Consider the following 27,874-nt stretch of genomic DNA (forward strand, 5'->3'; position numbering starts at 1 on the left):
AGTTATAAATAATTTAATAATAATAATTTCTTGCATAGTTAAAATAAAGAACATCATTGGGAGGATTTTGGGGAGCGCTTTTAAAGTTGTGCCTTTATTGGGTTATTATGCCTTTATAGATGCCACATCGGATTATACCTTTTTGTGACTTATCGGTATTCTCTTTTGCGATTCATACAAATTATGTGGTTTGTGATTTCCATTATATGCATTAAAATCACAATAGTAACTAACTTACTTGTATATATCGCTTTCATTTTATGCAAAAATGTTATGTTTCAAGGTCGTAATAGGATTCATTTTGAGTTATTACCCTTTAGGAAAGTAACTAGGATATAATTTGGTGTTATGAGAATATCCGTTACTTTCTGAAACCAAACGAAATATTTCACCACTAGTGGGGAGTTTCTCGGGAGCTTTGTTGTCAATAACGCTCTGTAAACGAATACCGCAAATGCTTGCTCCTCTCTCTTCCAAAAGACATATAGAAATTTATTTAAATTTTAGTCTCTCAAACAGGACATTTTAAGCTTCCAAAAAAAAAAAAAACATACCTCTACAGCTCTCTTAGCTGAGTGTTCATTTTGAACGACAATTCCATGAATTGGCCACATATAAGTGTACCATAGATAGATCCTGATGAGTATTGTGGCTGCTGTTCGTGCGTTGTGGTCGTTGACGATTTTTGGTGCGCTGCGGTAAAAATTGACTGCTAACATTTGCTAATACTACTGCTGTTGGCTGTGTGTGTTTGAAAAAAAGTGTTGCTAACTCATTAAAGTAATGGGTTTTCACAATTGAAAAAAAAACAAATGAATTAAAAAAATATATAATAATGGATATAAAATTTATTTTTTTCAAGCACCATTGAATTGTTGAAAATAAAAAAAGAACTACATATTCAGTCCTTGTACTCGTTCTTCACTACACAGCGAAATCTTGTAGGAGTTCAATATTGTATAATATACGTTCAGGCCGTGGTAGTACATGTGTGTATATTGTGAGTGGAAGGATAGAGAGAAAGCGAGAGTTAGAAATAACAAAAAGTATCGGAAAGGATTTTTTGACAAAAAAGCAAGTAGTGAAAAAATCATCAGTGCCATAACGAAAGAAAAAAAAAGATGTGGAAAATCCTAGTTTAAATTGTTTAAAAACTAAAATTATTTAAGAGCAATAAACGACACAAGCATTAAAAAACAAAGGTCGCTTTATACCCCTCCACCTCCTTAACGATGAAGAGTCAAATAACCAAATTATATGTTTTTGTATTTTAATGAAATTCCCTTAAACGCCCGAAAGTGAAAGCTATTTCGACGGAAAAAAGAAAACGAAATTGCAATACAGCAGATCAACGACTACGAATTTTTATACGAAATAAAGTTAAAGAATAAACATAATATGTGAATGTGAAAAAAAAGATATGGTCTGTGATGATTTTCTAATTTGTGTGTGAGTGTGTATGTGCATCTACTCAATGAGTTGGTAGTGCGGTAATACAAAGAATATGTTTGTTCTGTTAAAAATAGAATAGTGATATATTTTATGGTCGCTCCTAAAAATCTGCTACGAATTTTTAAACAAGCTCACATACACTTGACTAAAAAAGACAGCTTGGCCATAAGGAGTAGGCACATTACACTATTTGGCCGTGGAGTGAAAAAGAGCTTTCATACACATGTACCTAAATATTATACGTTGCTGGTGTATGTGTGTGTGAACATAACATAACAGGGAAGCGGACATTACGCCAGACAAACAGTTCATTTATTTCTCCGTCAGACGTCGTAGTTCGGTCATAGTTAGACGGAACGAATTCCACGCACACACGAACTCTAGTAAGAAACTCTCATAGTTGGGAGAGAGAGATAAAGAGAGAGAGAGAGTGTTGAGTAGAAACCGAGAAAAGTGTAATTGCCCTTGCTGTCATATATTTTTAGTCATTTGCTGTGGTCCTGATTATGATGATGATTGTGAGTAAAAATTGTATAATGGGTAGGAAATGCGTTAGTGTGTGCGAGCCCCAGTAACGAAGAATATGAATGAAAAAGCATAAATTCTCCACCCTCTCTGCATTACAAACACCCACTTTAGCGTCTGTCGTCAACGTTCACATCAGTGACTGCAGTCGCTTCGAAGCCAGTAAAAACGAATATCCAACAAATAATCACAACTCGTATATGCGACAGCAGCAGCAATAACATTTCAAACAAAATGTCTCTGAGAAGGTGTTGTAGAATCTATCAAAAACAACAATGGCAGCAGGCCTGGCTCTGATAGTAGAAGCAATTTTAATACATACACACAAGCACATAAGAGTACATGCCAGCCTATTATGTTATTGCCTGCTGTTGTGAGCTGTGTACATGTGGGGTCTGCTGACGACAGTGTTGCTGCTAACGCATTGCTGTAATATCCACTTTTACTACAGACTGACTACATACTGATCCATGCCACATATTGAAAGCCATAGCATCTATAATTCCATTTGATTACTTCGTTATATTCACACTATTGCTATTCGATTCGTTGATGTTCCTTTATCCGTCCTTCCGTCCATCTCCGCTTTACACTAATAATAATAACTGCAATAACAATTATAATAAGAATCCACACATGTATCGCTTTGCAGTAGCTGCCATTCATGTCATCACAACTACTACTGTCTCCAGTCATTGCAATGCTTCATCTTCATCTCAGAAAAGGTTATTGTGCAAGCAACGAAGGTGATGATATCTAAGGTGAATTGTGAAACGTGATGGTGTATTTGAGAGAATACAGAATACACGTGTATTCCAACATTTGTCGTATGCTTTAACTTATTCTTGAAACTCTCTTGCCTCGAGAGAGAGAGAGAGCTTGCAATTCGGTTTTCATTAGTCTCGGAGACAAAAACGAAGATAAAAACGAACAATGTTTACCGTTTTAACCAAAATAAGGCAATTTTGAGAAAAGAAAAAAACAACAAACCCAAATAACAATAACAACAACGATATCGCTTTATTATAAAAATACATACATATTTAAATGCAAACAAACTTGATAGAAAATATTATATATACAAACATACATACAAAATATAAATATTCTCTTAATTTGGTTTCAAAACTAGCCAAACGTTGTGTAAAAACGGAAACAGTAGAAGCAATAGTAGCACATCCATCATAAAAACTCACGTTTACCTTCTCTAGTGACAACGTGCTCCAGTTTACAGAGAATAAAATCAGGAAATAGCAAAACTCTTTTTCAGTGCGTTGGCTATTTTTCGCGAAGAAAAAAAAAAAACGACAACAACAACAACAAAGCAAAGAAAGAAAGAAAGAATAGGGCTGACGAATAAGAGCAAAAAGGGAGATAAATAAGACACACACTAGAAGAAGCAGCAACTGGATATCAAAGGTGGGTCAAGTGTAAATTTTGATACACATCATAGAGAACATAACATTACATACATTGCCTACACACAAACGGGTCTAAATATATATATGCTAATGTAAGTGTGTATGTGAGCATGTCAAAATCTTGTGAAACACATGGTGTCGATTTGCCAAAAGTTTTTATATAAAACACATGCCACGCAAGTAAAAGGCAACAAATCATGTTTCTTTAATGAAACATTGCCGCCTTCTTTACTAGCCCATATCACCCCCTTATGGATATGAATTTGCTTTGTCAGCTGCATAATCATTTGTTTGCTGATGTACAAAAGACAAAAAATAAATGTATTCATGAGACGAGTCCTTCAAGTCCTTTCCATGCATTATTTAATTACCACAAAGAAGAGCTGGCTTGTAAAACTGACATGTACTCACATTAACACAAATAGGTAATTTACTTACCGTCGGCCGTTGTCGACACTGGCGGAAGTCATCTGTGAGGTTGGGAAATTAAATTTAAAATGGAACGGAAATATCTGACTGTTTATTTTCCTATATTACATGTATTTGTATCTGTAGACACATCTACCTATGTATGTTATGTGTGTATTTTGTAAATGTGCTTAGAATTGTGTGTTCTCTTTGAAAATAGCTCTTGATGTCTTTGAGAAAACGAAAGTGTTATGATTGAGAATGTTTTATATATGTGTTGTCATCTGATAAAATGTAATCAGATATAACAAATATGTATAAAATAAATTATATTACAAAAATATTTCATTGAAAAATTAAACTGCTTTATTTTAAGTTTGAATTTGTAAGAAGTATCGTTGAAGATAAAAAATTTTTGCCTTATTGGTACATTTAAGTTTTTCTAAAATTAGGTTTTTAGTCGTTAAGTTAAATTAGTCGATTTGACTCTACTTTCTAGAAATTAAAAAGTCGATTAATCGATTTTTGAACATTACAATAAGTCGACATCGACTTTTTTTTGCAAAAGATCGACTTTTGTATTCCTGCACCTACACTGAAAAAAATATTGTCGTGAGGTCAAAGATTTCATGTCTTTAAAATACGAATACAAATTTTGCTTAGCATAGAAGACGCATTTCTCTAAAATAAAGTTATTTTCCTTGTCCAAAAGTCGCTAAACTTTTCATTGAAGTCGTATTGTCCTTATAATTAAGTGTTTTGACTTAAAAATGGGTATCTTAACATGAAAGAAAAAATTTATAGGCTAAGGTCAACTTGACTTTAATAATTCAGAAAAATTCTTTAAATTTAATGAAATTGCCTTTAAATTTGTTGTCTTTTTGCATCTTGACTACAAAGCAAAAAATCGTTCAAATATAGGACATGTTTTTCAAAACTTTATTTTAAAGAAGTTTTTTACTTCAAACATAGCATAATTTCTACTGGAAGTCGAGTCCTAATTTGGAAAATAAAGTTGCCGTTAACTCGTTTTTAAAGGACTTTGATAGCATATGAAGAAAAAAATCTGAGAAAGCGAAAAATTAAAATTTGCTTCCTAGAAGCAAGTACACAAAACCTAAATTTAAAAGAGAATTGTGTCTTAAAAGTATCCTTACTTGTATTCTCCGCTTCTTTGGCTCGGAATCAATACCAAATTTTTTAAAGTAAAGACAAAATCTTTGGAACCGAGTATGCTTTTTTTCAGTGTAGAAAAAAAGACCCCTTCTTTAAGTTAAAATGAACCTATTGTGAAGAAAGTTGAACTTCGTATAGCGCCATTTTTATTTGTTTGAACGATGTGATTTTCGTAGAAATTAGGTAGATTGCATTCCATATATTAGTTAATGTTTTCCTATATGTATGTACCAAAATACTACAAAATGAAAAAAATCAACTGAAATGAATTCATTTCTGATTATGATTTTATTGAACTTTTTTCATTCATTTAGACAAATCTTACATATTTGTGGTAAACCTTTTACTTCAAAATTGGAATTGCGCACCTTCGTTTTTAAATATTTATATAGGCAATTTTTTCTTCAATAAAATACATGTTTTGTTAATATATTAAATATATTTATTAAGAATCAACAGCATCGGCTGGCCTTGAAATATTAGTTTATTATTCTACTATTTCCCATTTACATGTAATGTTATCATTTGTTACTTTTCTTCTTCTTGTACATTACAGTTTTAATAAGTTGCTGCCTAACGATGTTGTCCTCTTTTTATAATTTCAATACACAGAAAAAAGTGAATACTTGAATCAAATACAAAAATTGTGATTTCAATTATTTTTGTATTTGATTTTCTGCTTATTACATAAATCCAATTACCCAAATTGTAAGGTTGTCGTAAAATTATTTTCAAATGAAGGAATATTTGTGTTGAGTATAAAGGTAATTGGAATTTGTCAAAATTGCCAAATGATTCAGTACTCAATCCAAATACATTGGTTTTTAAAATGTATAAAGTTTTTCAATTACAGTCGTTATTGAACTGAGTACAATGTTTATAAAATTTTGTAACCTATACAATTACTATCGTAATTGTGTTTATTACGATGGTAATCAATATAATCTTTGTACTATATGTTATAATCTATATTGGTTTAAGAAAATTATAAAAATACACTCTGAAAAGAGGTTTTATGCTTTTTATTGTAAAAAATGTTAAAAATATATATAACTGAAAATATGGCAGAGTACATGTTTGGAAAAAATACAGAATATTCCTTATAAACGACATATTTAACAGGCTCACTCACAAAGAATAAACAGTTTTTGAATTATCTGTACCACCTGTTGGAATTGGGCTTCCCAAATCTCATTTCTATGTGATTCGTCGTCTTGCTCTTCTGTAATGCCATCAATGTAGAAGCCTCTATTCATTTCAAAAATTTAAAAAGATTTTATATAATTTTACCTTCTGTTGAAGAATTCTGGGAAGAATTGAAGCACGAACTTCCCGTTTTCAAACTAAACACATTTTCCTCTAGGCCACATAGTTCTGGCAGTCGTCTTTTATCCATTCATAGACCAGTTTGACGCGTACACATCCTAAAGGTAAAAACAAAATATAAAGAGTGAATATATCAAAGCATTTTCGCAAGTTTTTGAATGACCCAATTCAGGATGTATGTAAGTTTATACAACGAAAGAATTCATTTACTAATTTTATTAAAGTTTTCAACGAATTTTGTAAATTTTACGAACAACTTTTTACGAATATACGAAATATATACTAAATATATTATATTAACTTTCCATTCTAAAAAGTTCGTGCTGTGAAACATTCGTGATTCGTCATGATCCCGACTAAAAGTCGAAGTCACGAAAAATTATTGTGAATCTTTAATCGTATTTGCGAAAACATACATGAGTATTTAGTTAATGTGCTTGAGAGAGTTCTTCACACACGATACACTCACAACGAAACCGTTAATTTTTAGGAAGAGAATTCTTTCAGAGTAGTTTCCACAAAAGTTCGCTTGTAAAAAAAAAAACTCGGATTTAGATAAAAGTATATAACATACTTACCTACGATAAAAATAAAATATGATGCGTTATTAATATTTAAACATTTGGAATTGCGATACCGATAGCAATTTTTATTTGCGCGACCATGTACTTAGAAAGTTTCCTAATAATAACAATAAATGATATTTTATTGTTTGTATTTATTTATTTCATAATCAGTCGTAATCATAATCAGTTTTGTCTGGCAATTACGCATTATAATTAAATCAATAACTTTTACACTTGGTCCAATTGAACATAGTACTTGATGTGTTGTAAATTCAATTATCGGGGAATTTGGATATTTTTTCCAGTTTTCCATTCAACCAATTATTTTTGTATTTGACTTAATAAAAATCGTACTTGATATAATTTCTTCATTCAATTATGCCAGTAATTGATTTTTATTCTGCTTCATTTTTTTCTGTGTACCTACAAATGTAAAAAATCGTAAACCAATTTTTTAATAAAAGGTTAGCGTCACTGAATGTTACCTGATAACTGAAGATTCCAAAATGAAGACGAATGAAGAGGTTGTTATTCTGTTGGTGTTTTCTTTCTTTATACACCATCACGAACATTGATTTATGTTCAATAAGTTACAAAAAAAAAAACGAACAATTTTCTCAATAATTTAAAATAACAAATATTTTATTTGTTATTTGCTATATTTTTTTACTTATTATTTTTTAACATCTCTCCGTATGCCATAACAACACGATTCCAACTAAAAAAACAACCCACGCGCAAAACATACCGATTACATCGATGACAGGTATCGATTACAGCTAGATAAAAGAAATATAGGATAATTTCCTATAATCTAACAAGTGTATTTCCGTAATTTTTGAAAGGATTGAATACTTCTTAGTACGAATGAATTAAATTAGTTTTCTATTATAAGTGTTATATGTATGTATGATAAGCTTTCTATAATAAAGGAATTCAGAATTATCTTTTATAAGAAATTGTACTAAATTTGAGGAAACTTGGTTTTAGTTTGGTTCTTGTTTATTTTTACGAATGTTTTGTTATCAGTGAATAACATTTTCTTGTTCAGTAGTAAATTGTTATACCCCTCGAAGAAAACAGTATTAGTAAAATTCCATGGATTTTTTACTGAAACAAGTAAATTTTATTATTTTCCACAAAAATTTAACTTAATGGAAATAAAATGGCAGAACTAAATCGATGACAATTTTTTTACTTTAGTTTCCAAGGCATTTTTTGTGGGTGTGGTTAAAATAACTGTTATAAGTAGAAAAGATTGCCTACCAAAAATATTGTTCCCAGACCTCACAGAGTATTGACTTTAGGCTTACGATTCACGCACATTTCACCACTTTTTTATATATATATATTTTTATATAATTAATAAGTAACATACAGTATAGTTTTTTTATGTTCCATGGTAAATTTAAGAAATATATTTATTAAAACGCCGAATAAAGTCTATACTTCATATTAATGACATACATACATACATTTAACTTAAAAGTAAATAATTTACTGGAAAAGGCAAGTGAAATGAAAAGCTAATCCAAATAAGGCAAAGTAATAGTCAACAATTAATCGACAAAATAATAAGTATATTTTCTTAATCGTGAAATATACAGGTCTAGTTAAATTTAATTTTTTTTTTGGTTTAAATTGAACATAATTTTGTTAAATTATTAATAACCAGTGTACCCAACTTTATTTTGATAACATTTTATATTCGTTTTGACATACTGCTTACAAGCTTCCGACTGGTTTCATCTGAGTTTTCATACCATGTAATCTGCACAAAATTCCAAAGTTGTTGTTTATTTTTAAATGTTTCATTCCCAATTCTGTATTTTAACTCTCCCCAAAGGTTTTCAATGGGTTTAGGGTCTGGTAGCTAAGTAGGCCAATATAGAAGGATTATGTCATTGTCTTGGAACCAATATTTATACCCTTCACCACTACTGTGGTACAGGGTATAATATGTTTGTGCATTTGTATGTAAAGCCAAGAAGGAGTAATCATAGACCAACCTTTAAGTATACGGATCGGCTTAGAATTAAAATCAGAGTCGATTTAGCGATGTCCGTCTGTCTGTCTGCCAGTCTGTCTGTTGATGTATTTTTGTGTGCAAAGTACAGCTCGCAGTTTTAGTCCGATTGTCCTAAAATTTGGTATAGGGTCCTGTTTCGGCTCAAAGACGATCCCTATTGATTTTGGTTCAGATTTAGATATAGCTGCCATATATATTTTTCACCGATCTGGTCATAATTGGCGTGTATATCAACCGATCTTCTTCAAATTCCGTACATCCGAATATTTTATGAGTCTCGAAAAACTTGCAAAATATCAGCAAAATCGGTTCAGATTTAGATATAGCTCCCATATATAGCTTTCGCCCGATTTACACTCATTTGCCCACAGAGGCCAATTTTTTGCTCCGATTTAGTTGAAATTTTGCATAGGGAGTAGAATTAGCATTGTAACTATGCGTGCCAAATTTGGTTGAAATTGGTTCAGATTTGGATATATCTCCCATATATAGCTTTCGCCCGATTTACACTCATATGACCACAGAGGCCAATTTTTAACTCCGATTTAGTTGAAATTTTGCACAGGGAGTAGAATTAGCATTGTAGCTATGCGTGCCAAATTTGGTTGACATCGGTTCAGATTTAGATATAGCTCCCATATATATATTTTTATTAGATTTCGACAAAAATGGTCAAAATACCAACATCTTCCTTGTTAAATCGCCACTGCTTAGTCGAAAAGTTTTAAAAATGACTCTAATTTTCCTAAACTTCTAATACATATATATCGAGCTATAAATCATAAATAAAGTTTTGCGAAGTTTCCTTAAAATTGCTTCAGATTTAAATGTTTCCCATATTTTTTTACTAAAATTGTGTTCCACCCTAGTGCAACTTAAATTTTGAGCCTATAGATTTTGTAAAAGTCTATCAAATTCTGTGCAAATCGAGTGACATTTAAATATATGTATTTGGGACAAACCTTTATATATAGCAACCAACACATTTGACGGATGTGATATGGTATCGAAAATTTAGATCTACTTGTTTTTTAGTAATATTGTGCTTCATCCCAGGGCATTAGCCGATTTAAATTTTAATTCTAGAGATTTTGTAGAAGTACAAAAAATTGACTCCAAATCGGTTAAGATATAAATATTTGTATATGGGAATATAAACTTTCATGAAGGAGTTGAGATGGTAACACAAATTTTAGTCTACAAATTGGTGAAGGGTATAATATAGTCGGCCCCGCCCTTGTTAATAAAGCGAGAAGTGTGTTTAGGATCGTTGTCTTGTTGAAACACCCACCTTAGAGGTATGTTTTCTTCTGAGTACGGCAGCATTGTTTTTTCCAATATATTTCTATATTCGAACATTGTCATTTTATAAGTAATGCGATAAATTCGACCTAGGCCATACAAGAAAAAACAGCCCCATTCCACTATGTTCCCGCTTCCATGCTTGACCGTCATTTTGGTGAAGCGCATATAAAATTATTTTCCTTGGGGTCGACGAACATTACGACTACTACCATTTCGGATTTTTTTTTAGTTTCACCACTCCATAGGGTATTGCGCTATTTTCTCTCACCTACCGTTCCTGACCACCTATAATGTTTTCTGGCGAAGCATAGTCTCATCTTACAAATTTTTTTCCGTAGCATAGGAACTTTTCTGACTGCAATTTGTAATTTGGCATGCACTAATCGCCGCCAAATAGATCGTGCAGATATCACATTGCCTATTTCAGCAGAAATTTGTCTGGATGATTTGGAAGGGTCTTTTTTTGGGAGAGTGACAAAAAGATTAGGGCTTTTTGGACACAAAGTAACGATCTCTTAAAAGATTTGACGGTCGTTCAAAGAGATTTTCCCTCAATTCTTAGAGCTAAAACCAGTTTTTTCTTTTCTACTACAATGACTTTTTCGGTTCATCGAGTAACTAATTTTGATAATTTTTTTATTATTTGCATTCAATTCATCGTCACTAAAAACACAATAATAAACTTTTTGAAAAATGTAAACATTTTAATATAAAAACGCACAATGTTTTTTGACCAACCAAATAAAGCGATTCATCACAAAGAGAACACAGGAAACAAAATAATGACATTTTTGTTTTTTTCTTACTGAATCAGTGCCGCCAATATTATGTCCTTATATCCCACATTAACTATTCTTGAAAAGCAACAACACCTAAATGACACGAGTATTAAAGTAATTAATTAATTTAATATAACGCGCGCCTTATGTTCTTATAAAGATTTTGTTTTATTGTTAAAGAGTCTGATAAAAATCCATAATACGAAAAAAGCTTCCAAGTTGTCAATTATTATCTCAATACCTATCTTTTGTTTTATTATATATCAGAGCGACAGTGGTACAAAAAAAATTAACATCACAATCTCGGTAAAATATCAAAAAGATTCTCACCTGAATTTTGTTGGTGTCATTTTTGCGTTTATAAGCGGTTAGAAGATGGGCGGCCATTTACAAAGTGTAGTGTAAATTCCTTAGACGATGTAGTTGTGCCAGCACACAAAATAAAGCAATTTTTTCCTAATTTGTTTCTTTCAAAGTTCGTTGGAAACAATTGTGCCAACAGATACCATTAGCAAAGATGTATTAGCCTTTAAAAAGACAATTTTACCAAAAAAAAAAAATTAGTCCAATCTGAAGACTACGTCCTTGACTTTCCGACTATTTAAAAAACCGAATAGTTAATAAGATTTGTAAATTATCGTGGATTATATCCCTAATATGCAGTGGATAGTGGACTGTGTGAACTGTTTGACCGAAATTTTCACGCCCGTGGCTCCAAAACGAACACACTTGAGGTGGGACATTTTTTGTAGGGTTGTTCATAGGTTGGGGAAATTGTTCATAATCATGAAAGTACAACGAGCCCGTTGATCTTTCTGCGACATTTTTAAATCATCAATCAATTGATTGTTGGTATAGATTTCGTTCAATTTAAGCCTACACACGCCAAATCAATTGAGGTGTAGTTTTATTGGATTATTACAATGGCGTTTGGCAATCTACCTGTTGATATACAAATATTTTATTCACTTTTCGCAATAGTTTTGCTTATGGTTGGTTATGATTATTCACCCAACAGATGCAAATACTTTTGTTGATCTGTAAACAGTACAATGATCTGTTAAAGAAATATATTTGTTATTTCTGGTTTCACAGACAGCTAGCCTCGTTAAAACTAGAATCGAGACTGATGCAACAACACAGCAAAAAAATTTGGAAGTTCTTCCAAAGGCACAACTTTATAAGCACTTCCAGAAGATACACTCCCAATGATGTTCTTTATTTTAACTACCCAGGAAGTTCTTTTAATTCAATTTGTTATAACTTGGTTTTTTCATACTTTTAATGGGTAATTTCAACTTTTTTGTTTCAAATAGGTTAAAAACAGAGTAAGAATTCATAAAATGGTACAAATCATTTAAATTTTGTCGAAAAAAATGCTAGGTCCAATCTGAAAAATTGCGAATTTTTTAAAATATTTGATGTCAAACCTTCCAAATAAGCGTAAGAATGCATTTAAACTCATAAAAATTTTAAAAAATTATTTATTTTTCAAAATATCACAAAATTTGTTAATTCACATCAAAAACATTGAATTCGGATCCCACCTAAAGAAGTGATGCAAATTCAGTGCAACGGCTGTTGAAATGGAGGACTTCCGTTCTATGACAAGCTCATGTTAAATTCATCGCTTCTGCGTCAATTTTGCACCACTTCCGGATCCAAAAAGAACATTTTCATTACTTTTTTAGCGACGCTTTTTTTGCTGGGAACAAATGAATGTTGTTGTGGTAGCAAAATTGTTCCTTTATAAAAATGCAACTACATGCAAAAAACCAATTTGTTTGTATAGACCAAAGAAGTTTTCTTTTGTTTCCTTCATGTCAAACAAAGTTCGTTAGGGACTAACGTGGGAGCGCGTACAACAAAGATTTAATTGATTTTAAGAAGATAACGTTAACAAGAAAATAAATCTGTGTTGGATTAAAATTTCGTTTCGGGAGAAAGAATAATTTTTTTGTGTGTAAAAGTAGTTTCACACATTTTCAAATATTATTGAAATATTTTTTAGGAAAGATATGTGGTTATACTCGTAATATCGCGAACATGCTTACGAGTTTAATTTTCCTACAATATTAGTGACACATATGAAGTTAGTAGTCAAATAACTCTCTCGATTTTAATCAGGTCCAACAGATACAATTATAGGACTTGCATAGGGCAATTCTTTTAATTATATCATACCATACCAATTTATTGTAATCATAAATTTACCTTCATATTGGCTTACCATAGCTAAATAAATAAATATTTATTTATTTATTATTCTTATTTTATGCTCAACAATTTCAAAAAAAAAACGTCACTTTTTTCCCGAAAAAATCGTCATAATTGGTACTTGCCTTTTACGTCGGAAATGTAAATAATCAATATAAAAGAACTTATTTCATATAAAACAAGTAAGGAAAGTCTAAAGTCGGGCGGGGCCGACTATATTATACCCTGCACCACTTTGTAGATCTAAATTTTCGATACCATATCACATCCGTCAAATGTGTTGGGTGCTATATACAAGGATTTGTCCCAAATACATACATTTAAATATCATTCGATTTGGACAGAATTTGATAGACTTTTACAAAATCTATAGACTCAAAATTTAAGTTGGCTAATGCACTAGGGTGGAACACAATTTTAGTAAAAAAATATGGGAAACATTTAAATCTGAAGCAATTTTAAGGAAACTTCGCAAAAGTTTATTTATGATTTATCGCTCGATATATATGTATTACAAGTTTAGGAAAATTAGAGTCAGTTTTACAACTTTTCGACTAAGCAGTGGCGATTTTACAAGGAAAATGTTGGTATTTTGACCATTTTTGTCGAAATCAGAAAAACATATATATGGGAGCTATATTTAAATCTGAACCGATTTCAACCAAATTTGGCAGGCATAGCTACAATGCTAATTCTACTCCATGTGCAAAATTTCAACCAAATTGGGCCAAAACTCGGGCTTCTGGGGCCATATAAGTCCATATCGGGCGAAAAATATATATGGAAGCTATATCTAAATCTGAACCGATTTCAATCAAATTTGGCACACATGACTATACTACCAATTGTACTCCTTGTGCAAAATTTCAAGCTAATCGGGATAAAACTCTGGCTTCTGGGTCCATATAAGTGCATATCGGGCGAAAGATACATATGGGAGCTATATCTAAATCTGAATCGATTTCAACCAAATTTGGCACACATAGCTACAATGCTAAATCTACTCCTTGTGCAAAACTTCAACTAAATCGGAGCAAAAAATTGGCCTCTGTGGTCATATGAGTGTAAATCGGGCGAAAGCTATATATGGGAGCTATATATAAATCTGAACCGATTTCAATCACATTTGGTAAGCATAGCTAGAATGCTAAATCTACTCCCTGTGCAAAATTTCAACCAAATTGGGTCAAAACTCTAGCTTTTAGGACCATATAAGTCCATATCGGGCGAAGGATATATATGGGAGCTATATCTAAATCTGAACCGATTTCAATCAAATTTTGCACACTTGACTATACTACTAATTGTACTCCTAGTGCAAAATTTCAACCAAATTCGGCCAAAAATCTGGCTTCTGGGGCCATATATGTCCATATCGGGCGAAAGATATATATGGGAGCTATATCTAAATCTGAACCGATTTCAATCAAATTTTGCACACTTGACTATACGACTAAGTGTTATGTTAATACAAAGTTTCAAGCAAATCGGTATAAAACTCTGGCTGCTGGGTCCATATTAGTGCATATCGGGCGAAAGATATATATGGGAGCCATTAGCGTAGCTAGACAATTTTCCTAGGGGGGGCTATAGCCCCCCTAGCTAAAACTTTATAGACTGAACTTATAGGTTCAACTAATGTTTTATTTCATAAAATTGAATAAAAAATAGACATCAAAATAACTCGAGAATCAATTTATAATAAAGCAACTAAATGTTCCCTACAGGAAATTGGTGCAAATTGCCACTGACGGACCTATCACAGAACTGGTACCTGTGCTCCAGTTAGTTGCAATTTTCATATTTAGTCAAATAAAATTATCAGAATAACCTTTTGTTCGACATATTTCAAAAAATTTTTTTCATTTCGGGTTCGATTAGGAGCCCAAATTGAAAGGGATTTCTAAGAGTTTGTCCGAGACTGATTCCTGTGGACCTGTTTATGGGTTGCTCCTGCTAAATTGTCCCAGGACGTGTCCTTTGGGGTGAGTCCAAGACGCGTCCTAAAATGTAAGTTTACTCCGTCAATGACAAACCCATGTTAAGGTGGACGGTCCCTTCCATACGTTCTGATCAGAATTGGGACTGGTCCATACACACCAGGGACTAGTCCTGTACCAGTTCTGTGGTTGATCCATTTCCCGTAGGGTAGTTCCACACTTTTCCCAGCAAAAAATTGGGAGTTGTTCTAAAGGCACAACTTTAAAAGCACTTCCAAAAATGTCCTCACAAAGAAGTTAACTATTTTACTTCATTTTTTTATATTTTAATGCGTAATTTTTTAGTTTAAAAAAAGGGTAAGAATAAATAAAATGGTACAAATTATTCAAATTTTGCCTCAAAAATGCTAAATCCATTATAGAAAAATCGATAATATTTGAAAACACGTTTCAAACAAGCGTTAGAATGTATTAAAAATCATAAAAAAGTATAAAAATTATTTATTTAGGAAAATATCACAAAATTTTTAATTCACATTCAAAACACTGAATTCAGATCACACCTTAAGAAGTGATGCAAATTCATTGCAACGGTTGTTGAAACGGAGGACATTCGTTCTATGACAAGTTCATATTACATTCATCGCTTCTCCGCCAATTTTGTACCAATTCCAGACCCAAAAAAGAACATTTTCACTTCTTTTTTGGCGACGCAGCATTTTGCAGCATTATTAAGATATTAATTTATGAAAGAATAGTTTTAATATCAATTACTATTTTGTATTCAACTAAATCATAAGTTCAACCACAGCTTTTTTTCATAAATATCAGACTTCTACCACAACCCAAGTAATTCGTTTGTACATGAAAGTCTTTAGTGGAACTTTGTGCGTTGTACGAGTATATACTTGTTTAATTTTTATAAAAATGTAAAATCGTAAATAGGTTTTCAAATTCTGGGGGGGGCTAAAATTTTTCTGGGGGGATCTAAGCCCCCTCCCCAGAGGCCTTCCTACGCTTATGATGGGAGCTATATCTAAATCTGAACCGATTTCAATAAAATTTGGCACACTTGACTATAGTACTAATTGTTCTTCTTGTGCAAAATTTTAAGCAAATTAGGGTAAAACTCTGGCTTCTGGGGCCATATAAGTCCATATCGGCCGAAATATATATATGGGAGCTATATCTAAATCTGAACCGATTTCTTCCAAAATCAATAGGGATCTATTCTGAGCCAAAACACATACTTGTGCCAAATTTGAAGTCGATTGGACTAAAACTGCGACCTAGACTTTGATTACAAAAATGTGTTCACAGACAGACGGACATCGCTATATCGACTCAGGAACCCACCCTGTGCATTTTTGCCAAAGACACCATGTGTCTATCTCGTCTCCTTCTGGGTGTTGCAAACATATGCACTAACTTATAATACCCTGTTCCACAGTGTGAAGCAGGGTATAAACATAAAATTAACATGCACAACTATGTATTTCAATTAGGGGGTTTTCCCGGGAATTCGCCATTTTTTCTTTCCCGCTTTCCCGAAAATTAGGTGCGGGAATTCCCGCGAAGTTTTCTTTACAGTATTTTGTATAAAATGGAGGGATAAATAGTACAAACACATTATTTTTAGTACCATTGGGTAAACCATTATTCTCATTACACTTCCAAGCTCTACTTTAACTACTTGTCAACTGTCATTTTCTTTGTAAATAAGGAACTTCAAATTAATTTTGAGTACATTTTGAGTTTTATGTGAATGGAAATGAAAACCAGTACTCCCGCACGAACTACTTTAAAAGACTCACGCTCACGCACGATTCACGACAATTCACGTGATTCACGATAAATACACGAGACTCACGACATTTTCCTAACGGAAATCAGCAAAGGTAACAAAATTAAAAAATACAATATAGTTCGAGAGCTAAATTATTTTCAGTTCACATACGAGTATGACTTAAATCTTTTTTCGTGAGCGCGATTTTTCAGAAATTGTATTCACGCACATTCACGAATCGATTTTATTTCTCACGCACGACATATTTATTTTAACCCCATTCACGCACATTCACGAGAGTTGCTTTGGATTTTTTTCACGACTCACGTGATTCAAGCGTGAATCACTCGTGTCACGAGAATATCGTATTCTGGTAGACTCAGAATAATCTTTTTGTGTGATTTAGCCCTGGATGTCCATCTATCCTAAAAGAAGAGTTTCTTTTCTGAGGAACGAAATTTTATAACAAAGGGTAATTTTGTTTACCCAAAATTTCGTTCTGGAGGAAAGTATTTGTCATTAAGTGTATTTGTTGTTCGCAATATAAAGGTTGCAATTTTTATCTTTTCAAACTAAAATGCATAACTAAAATGCATATTCTTTCTTTAAACTGAATCATTATTGAAAAGTAACCATGAAAAACATAATCCAATTTAATATAAAGTATAAGCGATAAATTAAAAAATATTGTTTTTAAGGTTTACACTACATAAATTCTATATAGTTCTAAATTTATCTGCAATTTAATATATTTTAATTAAATGTAAAATTATTTATTTCTATTGAATGTAGGTTGATGACCTTTACTAAAGACTTTTCTCAGTTGGGAGTATAGTTGTGGAAAATTTTGACATCAAGTGATTTTTAAGAAAATCGTTATTTAAATTGGCAAATACATTTCATAATCTCTAAAACGATATCTTCTATGATATTGTTCCCATTAATTTACGAGGGCAGCCTAGCACAAAAAGCGCGGTATAAACAGAAAAAAGTTAAGTGTTTTGGAAACTTCCATCTCTGTTATGAACATATGTTAAATTTTGTTTCGATCTGGCAACTCCTTCTTATGGAAACATATGTTCAAAAAAGACGCATCCGCAATTTTTTTACAATGAAAAAATTAGAAATGCGTGCTGTCATTAAATATCTATATAAAAGGGGTTTATCGGTACAAGAAATTCATAATGTGCTCCTTCATATGCAACAGTAAAAAATCGGGTTGCTGAATTTAAACGTGGTCGTACAAGCATTGAAGATGAACCACGTTGTGGACGTCCAAAAACAGCAACAACAACTGGGGCCAAATCACCCCAGTCGAAATCGAGTACTTCGTCTTCGTAATGTAGTTTACGCGGATCACCGCAGTCGTTATCGAATTGTTTCTACTCGAAGTTGAACACGATAGGTAGCATGCTATCGAAAACGAAGTATGTAGTGATTTTTGAGCAGAAAAAAGGTGAACAAAAAGAAACAAGTAGTTGGTGAAAATGGAAGTATTATTTATATATTTTGGCGAAATACATTTAAGAAAATGTAATATTACTTGCATTTAGGGAAACGGAACAAAGAAAGGAATGCTCAGTAGCCGCTTCAAAAAAACTCATTTTTTCAAGAACATTTTTAAAAGCTTCTTTTGACAGACGAAAGCGTCTTTTAAATCTATGGATGTTAAAACACAATTAGTTAAAAGCACTCACTTCAAAATAGAATCACTTACAGGCAATGCTAAACGACTGATTTTGTCTCGAATATTTTTCCTTATTAATGCCACTTTGTACTCATCCTCTGAATCCGAAGACGAGGAAAACAAAAACAGATGGATTCATAATAATTTTTACACATAAACATATTTTGATCACAAAAAGTTATTTTGAAATCATCTTTTGCTTCCAATTTCTTATTACCATATGTTTACAGCAATGTAAAAAAAAGTAGTAGACAAAATAAATTACGATCGAATGCGGTGATCCAAAATTTTACAGCGATCGAAATGTTTCTCGATACGAAACAGAACTCGATGACGAATGCGGTGATTTGGCCCCTGAAATTGTAGCCAAAGTGCATGGTATGGTATTAAATGATCGACCAATAAATGTGCGTGAAATTGCTAATATCATGGACATCTCAAATGAACGAGTCCATTTAATTTTGCATGAAGAAGTACAGAAGATGAAAGAAGATCGTTTTAAGCGAAATAAAATGGATTTTAAGCATCGTTTCATAACTGTTAATGAGACATGGATCCACCATAATACTCCAGAGACGAAAGAACAATCCAAACAATGGACTGAAGCTGGAGAAAGTGCCCCAAAGAGGGGCAAAAACAATTCAATCGGCTGGTAAGGTTATGGCAACGGTTTTTGGGACTTCAAAGGTATTTTATTGATTGACTATCTGCAAAAGGGTAAAGCAATAAATTCAATTGAAGTTTCAGGAGATTATATTGAAGTTTCAGGAGATTATATTGAAAAATAAAAATATTTTTGACAAACTAACTATTCTCTTTCATTGATAGGCTAAGAAGTTTCCGAACCGCTCTCGTAATAAGGATAACATTTGTTTGTAGATATAATGCAACGTTCCTATTGATATATCACTTTATACCAATTTTTATGTTTCATTTGTGCATTTTTTTCCTAGCAACTGGTATTGAGCGTGGAAAATGTGAGAGTGTCTCTTCTTTTTGATGGAATGACCTGGTTCGTGTGTGAAATAGGTCACTCTGAAGCAAAGAAGAATCGGATCCTTTTGGGCTATTTTTTCGTTTTTCGGTTTCGTTTTCTCCAAGACTGACATTAACAAATAATATCACGTAGCGAAATCCACCCACTGTCTACGACTTGATTTAGGGATGTATGTAGTATGTTGGCTAGAAAGGTATGTAGTACATGGGTACTTACTTGCTTGACAATCAGATATGAAGTACACTCGTAAATTGTACATCATTCGTGCACACGTACTACACATGCTGTGTACATTTGTACAATTATATCAACGTAATGTGTACGTACATATATATCTACATGTGCGAATGAGTGTAGATGGATTTGTGTTTTTTCGAGTGTATTCTCAATTTAGAACCTTGTCTATCCGTTGTTGTAATAATTCAATCCATTCGTGGGACTGAAAATAAAGCACATCAACATAAAATAGCCGTAAAAGTGTTTTAAGACCTTCTCTGTTGCAAGTATCACTGTAGAAAAAAAGGACTCATCAGTTGCTTGGAGGGGATTCATTATCGTTCAAACTTGAGAGACTCACTCACGCAAATAAGCATACACACCAACACGCAAGTGCTTATTTCTTCCTCTTTCTTGAACTCCGGCTAGGGTTACCAGACTTTAATTTTGTGAAACAGGTTGGAGCAGCCTGTCGATTACATATACGGATCCACCGTGGTGCAGTGGTTACTATTTTAGCCTTGCGTACAATGTGTCACGGTTTCAATCTCAGCATTCTGGATACTGGTTAACTTGTATATATATTTTTTTTAAATATCAAATTTTGAAAATACTGCAAAATTATTGCTCTTCTTGAGATAGGCCTTTCTTGCTTCACCAGATTTTTTTTGAGTCAGTATATATAAAACCATTTGTTGAATAAAAAATTAATTTATTTGAGTGCAAGGTATAATAGAGGCATGTTGTATAGTTCACAAAAAGTTACTTATGTAATACACAATTTCAATAAAATCGATATAGTTCATATTTCTCTAAAACGAGGGAATCTTACCTAAATAGCGATCAAAAGTTTCTAAATTGAGTCTATTGTATTTAACTAGCGTTCATAGGTTTCTAAAATGAGTAAATTTTATTTAAATTACGCATGTATTCGTACTTCGTATTTATAAAAAAAGTGAACCCACCATGAAAGAAAATGTATGTAGGTATTACAAATAAGTTACTACTTTTTGTCATACTAAAGAAAATTTATTAAAAATATAATTTTTTTTCTGTTTAAGAAAATTTCTTAGGTTGAAGAAAAAAATTGGATTTAAAGATGGATTTTAAAATGTCTTTAGCGATATACGAAGTTCAAGAACAATTTTAATAAAACTTACTCATTTGAGAGACTTACGAACTCAATTTAAGCAAACTTCTCCCATTTATTTATTTTTTTTTCATGTCATTAAAGAAAGCATAAAATTATTAAATAAGGAAAATTTGCTCTCATTAGGCAAAATTTAACTAAAATCAACTAATTTCCATAAACTAAAATAAAGATAAGTTGGCATTAGCGCTCCTTTTTTGATTTTAGTACTAAAGGCAATTTTTTGTAAAAGTGTATTAGTTTCAATAAATATTGTTCGATATGGCAAAAAATATTAACTTATTTGTATAGTTTTGCAATTAGTGAAATATAGTGAAACTTTCTGGAAATACCATAGGTATTCATTATTCCTAGTTATAGTTATAGGAAATTCGCAAGGCGAAACTACTCAGAAACGCCGCGACCGTTAATGAAGAATTTAGTACCAATTTCAAAATGCTTTCCAAGCAAACTGTTTTAAGAGCATAAATTCACAATGAAATTACAGACCAATCACCGGTTGGTCTCCCAATTCCCATTAGAATTTGTGGAACGCAATGTAAATTTAGAAGTAAATTTTTGCAAAGTGAAATTAAAAGTGCACAATGGACTGAATAGTCTAAGTGAGCCTGAATCTTAATCGGGCTGCCACTTTAACCTAACCTAAGTGCATTAAAAAGATGGCAGTCTAAATTTTTGATAAATCTCACTGTAATCCAAAGTATCAATTAAATAGGGTTTCCTTACATATTATTATAACAATTTTAATACGAGCTTATTGGACATGAAAAATTGTGGAAGAAGCTATTTAAAAAGAAAACGCCAGATACCGTTCCCACAAGCCTAACTAGACAGTAGAGCCTATGGAAACTTGCCTTAGCCAGCAAAGAAACATATATATGTCTAGTTACCCAGCAAAAACTAGGTAACCACATCTCATTACAATTGGCATTACCAGGAGTAAAGCTGTCATTACACGTTGCATTACATTGCGGTGAGTTATAATGACTTACTTGTAATGACAAAAATAAATATAATGCCTAATAATTTTCGAATTGTTATTCTCAAATTTTTAGGCAGTTGGCTTAATAAAATAGAATTGAAAGGATTGAATACTTCTTAGTACGAATGAACTGAAATATTTTTCTATGCTAAGCGTTATTCGTATGTATGATAAGCTTTCTATAATAAAGGAAGTCAGAGTTGTCATTTTATAAGAAATTTTACTAAATTTGGTTTTAGTTTTAGTTCGGTTTTTGTTCATTTTTACGAATGCTTTGTTATCAGTGAATAAAATTTTGTTTTTCAGTAGTAAATTCTGATACCCCGCGAAGAAAACGGTATTAGTAAAATGCCATGCCTTATTCTAGTTAATGAACTATACCTAACTGCTTTCAGTTTACGATTTTTTACTGAAGCAAGTAAATTTTATTATACACAATATTAATACAATAATACTAGTTTACGAAAAAAAAATAAAAAAATCATGTACACTTAATGGAAGGCAACTTCTCTTATGTATTTTGATCTGCTGAATTCGAAAAAAAACTAATTTTTTTATGAAACGAAATTTTTTGGTCGTTTTTCTTCTAGTTGATCTTATTACTTACGTTAGAGTATCATATATATGATCATTAACTTCTCTTCCACACGTTTTTTCAATGGTTTATAATTTTCTGGTGGAAAAGGTCCTTTCTAAATTTTTTGAAAATTTGACTTTTCGCATCGAACATTTTTGAACCACTTAACTTATCACAGATCCAATTATACACGATTATTCGTCATCTTATTACCTTTCATTAAAGTACCAACAACGATATAATCGGACATTTTTAACTCGATATATAATATAAATAAAAATATAAAAATAAAAATAACAGGATATCTCAAAAACTGTTCCATAGAAAATTTTTAAACATTTTTTTTTTCGAATTCAGCAGATCAAAATACATAAAAAAAAGTCGGCTCTCATCAAGTGTACATTTTCAGTGTAAACTAGTGTAATTTAACAAAATGCAAATAAAATGGCTAATCTAAATTGATGAATATTTTTTCCTTTAGTTTCGAAGGCAGTTTTTTCTGGGTGTAGTGCTCCTATTACAGCATTACTCGCCATATTTTGATCCATTGTAATCGGCGATAGAAATCAATATTTTCGAGATTTGGTTGCCTGAGCCAATAAGTGGCTATTTTACAAGCTTTGGTGTATCTACGAATAAGTGATTACATATTAGGTTATTATATGCTTTAAAAGCACTACTTATTTCATGGCCGAAAGTATGCCTGGGGAGAAGGACTTTCCTCCTAGGACATGCGTATGTAAATGTAATCCGGAGCGATGCAAATTAATAAGTGGTTATTATTTTTTAAAACGGCTTACCTACAAGATTACCGGGTAATGAGAGTTTTTGCTGGGTAGGCTTGTGGGGTCGGTATCTGGCGTTTTCTTTTCAATAGTTCTTCTTTCTTTAAAATGAAAGTAACAATAAAAAATATTATGATGCTAATTAAAAATCGTTCATTGCTGAGAAAATAATCGTTATTTCTGAGATTTAAAATGAATTTAAACTTACTAAAATTTGAATGAGCAATTAGTCCTTTTGAAGTGCTACAAATTTCTTGGTTTGGCTTTTCTACTCAGGATTGATGAGCATTGGGCAACCCTAACTGTCACGATGTGAAGTGTAGATGGTGACTTAAACACCCTATATTGGAATAAAAAATAAGAGTATGGGTGCGCGTGGGTTTTTGTATGAAGAATGTACGAATACATTTGAACTCTTGTGATGAAAAACGTGATTCTTTTTTGTAATGTAATACAAACAATGTCCACACATCATACACAAACTTACATTAAAAAAAGAAGAAAAAAAAAAACAAAAAAAAAAAAAAAACAAACAACAACACGTCGACACAGATTACATTCCATTTAACGAAGACGAACATTACCGAAGAACAAACAAGCCACACTCTGAGTGTCCGTTTCTGCTCGCATGTCGTTTGTGATACCAGAACACGTGTGTGTGTGTGAGTGTCTGTATATTTGTTTTATACACCATTATAGTTAGCTTATACGTGGCACAAATTAGATGACTGCCCTTCCTGAATGACAGTGGTGAAAAGCTTTAGAGTAATCTGCTATACACTCTCTGCCATACGGCCGACTCTCCCTCTCTGATTTTAATATCATTCTCTTTACAACTCATGTGCTTTTAATATAAATGAGAGCGGAATAAACGGTATTCTCGCGCAATGCTCACGTTGATTCCAAACTCCCGGAAACTTAAAATACTTTTACACATTTACACAAAGCGGACATTTAAGGGATTTATTTTTGTTTTCCTTTGCTTTTATGTGCTTATTTATAACCCACATTGTTTTGTTTCCTTAAGGACATTGGTAAAAACAACAACAAAAATTATACAACTTTACTAACGCACATTGCTTTCTACCCTGTCCGTTCGTAAACACCTTCATATTGAGTGGTGATTTTACTCCTTCTGGAGTTTCTCCAAATGGTCAGAGTTATTCACTTTACTAGTCCTTTGCTTTCACTACCCCCAAGGTATTTCTCGTTAATTGCTTTAGTTGGAATGTCTTGAGAAGTTATAATCAGCTATCATTAATTGTCATAAGCGTTTGAAAATATGTATGTATGTATGTGTTTGTCAATAGCCTACAGCCATTGGTGTAAGGCCTAGTATGTACTGTAGTAGTCATTAAATAATTCGAAGAAATTTGTTGGATATGCCCACTGCTGATGAGTACTACAACTAAAGTTGTTCTACAACTAAAGACGATTTTCATAAACTTGTGTTTTTTTTCTGTTTCTAATCTAATATTTTAAAGCATTTCCATTTACTCGATAAAAATATCGAGTAAATCAGTATCATATATTTAGGCGATGTAACGTTGTCTTTCAGTTGGTTGTTGTTTATAATTTTTATCCAACCTAATACAAATTTGTTACAGGAAAGTTTCTTTTGAGACTACGGTGACCGATATTGAATTAGTAAGAATCGGATCAATTGTGATTAACTGAAAGTACCTATTGTATACACAGAAAAAATATCCCAATTTTTTTTATTAACAATTTTATTGAAATTGAAAAGGAATTGCTAATTGAATTTGACAAATGATTGACAATTTTGGCGTATTAAATAAAAACTTAATGGATTAAGTTACAGTTTAAATAAAAAATTAAATAATGTTCCAAATTAAGCAATAATCGAGATTTTTTACAGCTATATTTAAGAATATTATTTAGATCAATAGATTTTTTTCTTCAAGTTTAAAAAAGGAATATGAGTTCAGAGAAAATATATGATCACCTCAAGATGTTTCCAAAGCAAAATGTTATTTTTAGACAGGGACCATGTTTCATGTTCGTCGCAAACATGTTACTTTCATGGAAATTATGTATCTGATGTTAGGCAACATTTTTGTGGCAAAAATGTTTCATGCTTCCTTTTCAAACTATTTGCTGCCTTGTCACACTAGCATTAACATCTCATAAATGGAGGCCCATCTAATGTAGAGAAAACTTCAGGGGCCTATTTCTGAGTGTTTTCAATGTTTGCGTATATAAAGCAAATACAGTGAAACCTCTCAAAAGTGAACACTCACGGTTTTGTCCACAATTTGGTGGTGTCCACTTATGAGAGGTTAATTTTAATGTGATAATTTAGTATATATTACCAAAGTTGTCCACTTTTGATCGGTGTCTGCTTTTCAGAGTGTCCAAGATTTCGAGGGCATTTGCATTGAAGGCAGCGTATATATTCCAAATATAAATCTACTATTCGATTTTTAAAATATTTAATTATTTGCTGTCAATACATTATTTAATTGACTCAATTAAATAATTTATTTGGCGCAAAAGTCTACAAGCCTTTGAAAATTCGACTTGTTTATCAACTATTTGGAGATTGATACTAACAATTTTGGGACTGAAGTAATTTCAAAAAAACAATATTTGGATATTTCGTGAATGAATTAAAAAACCTTTTTCTCTCTAGGCACTTACAGCTTTTGCCGACCCACCCTATTGTACTTTTCTGTTGAATCAACCTGATTGTTGCAAAAACCTTAGCATACATAATCTAGGTCCGTCAGTAATCTTATACAGGCCAACACGTTTATAATGAAGTCTTATGGACAAGGATTTTAAGTTCGTTATAATCGTAGTTCATTATAATCGTACACGTAGAAAAAAGTGATGCAATAATTAGTCACGTGAACATTAAATGGCTTTGGTATCGTAAAATATTCAGAAATTGGGGTTCATTTTACGTTCCATTAATCGTTTGTAGTTTGTACTATAGTTAATATTTTATTACGTTATCGTTAATTTTTCTGTTAATCAGACTTTTCAAATATTTGTTTGGTTTGTTCGTTACAAACACAGTGTGTTTAATGAAAATATATCAAAGGGACTAGAAATATTATTCGCGTTAACCATAACTTCGTTATAGCTGTGTTTGTTATAATCCTACTCGTTTATAAGAAAAAAAAAATATAAAAATCGTTGGGACCTAAAAATTTCTCGTTATAACCGGGGTACATATGTATGTATTCGACTGTATATGTCTTTCAAATTTGCCTCTCTAAAGATGCCAAATTTCTAATTTTTTTGAGTTGAGAATAAACCAGTATACAATCCAGCCTTGAGAAATTATTGTGAACATAAAAATATTTACCATAGAAATATTTAAAATTCCACTTTTAATCTAAAGTCGATTGCAGTCAATTTTTGAAAATAACAAAGATGTATTAGACAAGTTTAATATGTAATTACAAAATGTCGAATTCTTTTGACAAAAAGTATATTAAATTATTAAAATATTTAGAAAACTTTAAAGTATTTTTACAAATATGGCCGTAATACCCTATCTACTTATTGCCCTTTTCCTTCTTTAGCGTCTATAACGCATATTGTTATTCATGTTCGCATACCTACTTATATTCCACTACTCACGACGAATCCACAAACGTGAAAATTAGGTGTCCTGAATTCCACGGTACTTATTTTTAATTTTTCTGTGATAAGCTGGATTGGGCAAATAGGCGTGAAAAGTGTGGCCACCTTTTTTGCCTTCTTCGACTGTGTTTGCACCACTTTTGGGACGGTTCAATGACCTCAGGTGTGATCAACGAATCCATGTTTCATGGACTGTCACAAAACGACGCAGAAACTCCCTCAATTGCGGTTAAACAGAAACAAAATTTCCAGGAAAACACCTCAACCTTTCGCTTATTGACCAGACCATTATCGTGCCCAAAACTTCATGCAGGATATGACACACGCGATCGTTAGTAATGTCCACCATCGCATTGCGACAGTTCTAATTAATTTGCTATAGTTATGTTCGGTATAACCTAATATATTTGTGGGTGTAATTGGCGTCATGAGATTTCTGTGCATTTGTTTAAATTTTAAAACGTCTTTTGTTGTATGCATTTATATATCTTAAGCTCTCGCTCTCCTTTCTCACCTATGGTTCACGGTAGTGATGAGTATGCGAGAAAAAATATATTTACCCTCACTTTTGAGTATTTCTTCTTCTTCTGAATCAAAATTACACTCGTCAACAAAATACATCTCAATGAATATTCAAAGTTGCGGGTCGCACAATTTTTTAAGTAGAGGAATACGATTTCACAGGAATTTAACGGATTATAGTTACTTCTATTTATACCCTTCACCACTACTGTGGTACAGGTGATGAAGGGTACATGTATTAATTATGTGTATTCCTAATCCCTTCATAGAAATTAATGTCCTTTCATATTTTCTTAAAAGCCAGTTTATTATTATGGCAAATCTTGGAGCATACAAGAACATAGAGAAAATCAAGTACATAATGATGATGACCTGGTTATGTCCATTCTAGAGAAATTGCGAATTTTTGAAAA

The 27,874-nt window shown here is 32.1% G+C and overlaps 1 protein-coding gene and 1 long non-coding RNA gene across 2 annotated transcripts in view; one reads left to right on the forward strand and one right to left on the reverse strand.

Moving 5' to 3' along the window:
- The first annotated feature begins 682 nt into the window (after positions 1-682).
- The window catches only part of LOC142226071 (uncharacterized), a 114,844-nt gene continuing 87,652 nt past the window's right edge, over positions 683-27,874 (forward strand). Inside the window, exon 1 of the mRNA XM_075295937.1 lies at positions 683-3,396. The gene's annotated coding sequence lies outside the window, so the exon portion shown is untranslated. The remainder of the gene's footprint in view (positions 3,397-27,874) is intronic.
- Positions 18,409-18,803, reverse strand: LOC142223882 (uncharacterized). Its single transcript, XR_012718940.1, has 2 exons — positions 18,648-18,803; positions 18,409-18,589 (listed from the first exon to the last, which is right to left on the reverse strand). It is a non-coding gene; the product is annotated as an uncharacterized LOC142223882 (long non-coding RNA).

This window comes from Haematobia irritans, chromosome 2 (genome assembly GCF_050003625.1).
Source record: "Haematobia irritans isolate KBUSLIRL chromosome 2, ASM5000362v1, whole genome shotgun sequence".
Taxonomy (NCBI): domain Eukaryota; kingdom Metazoa; phylum Arthropoda; class Insecta; order Diptera; family Muscidae; genus Haematobia; species Haematobia irritans.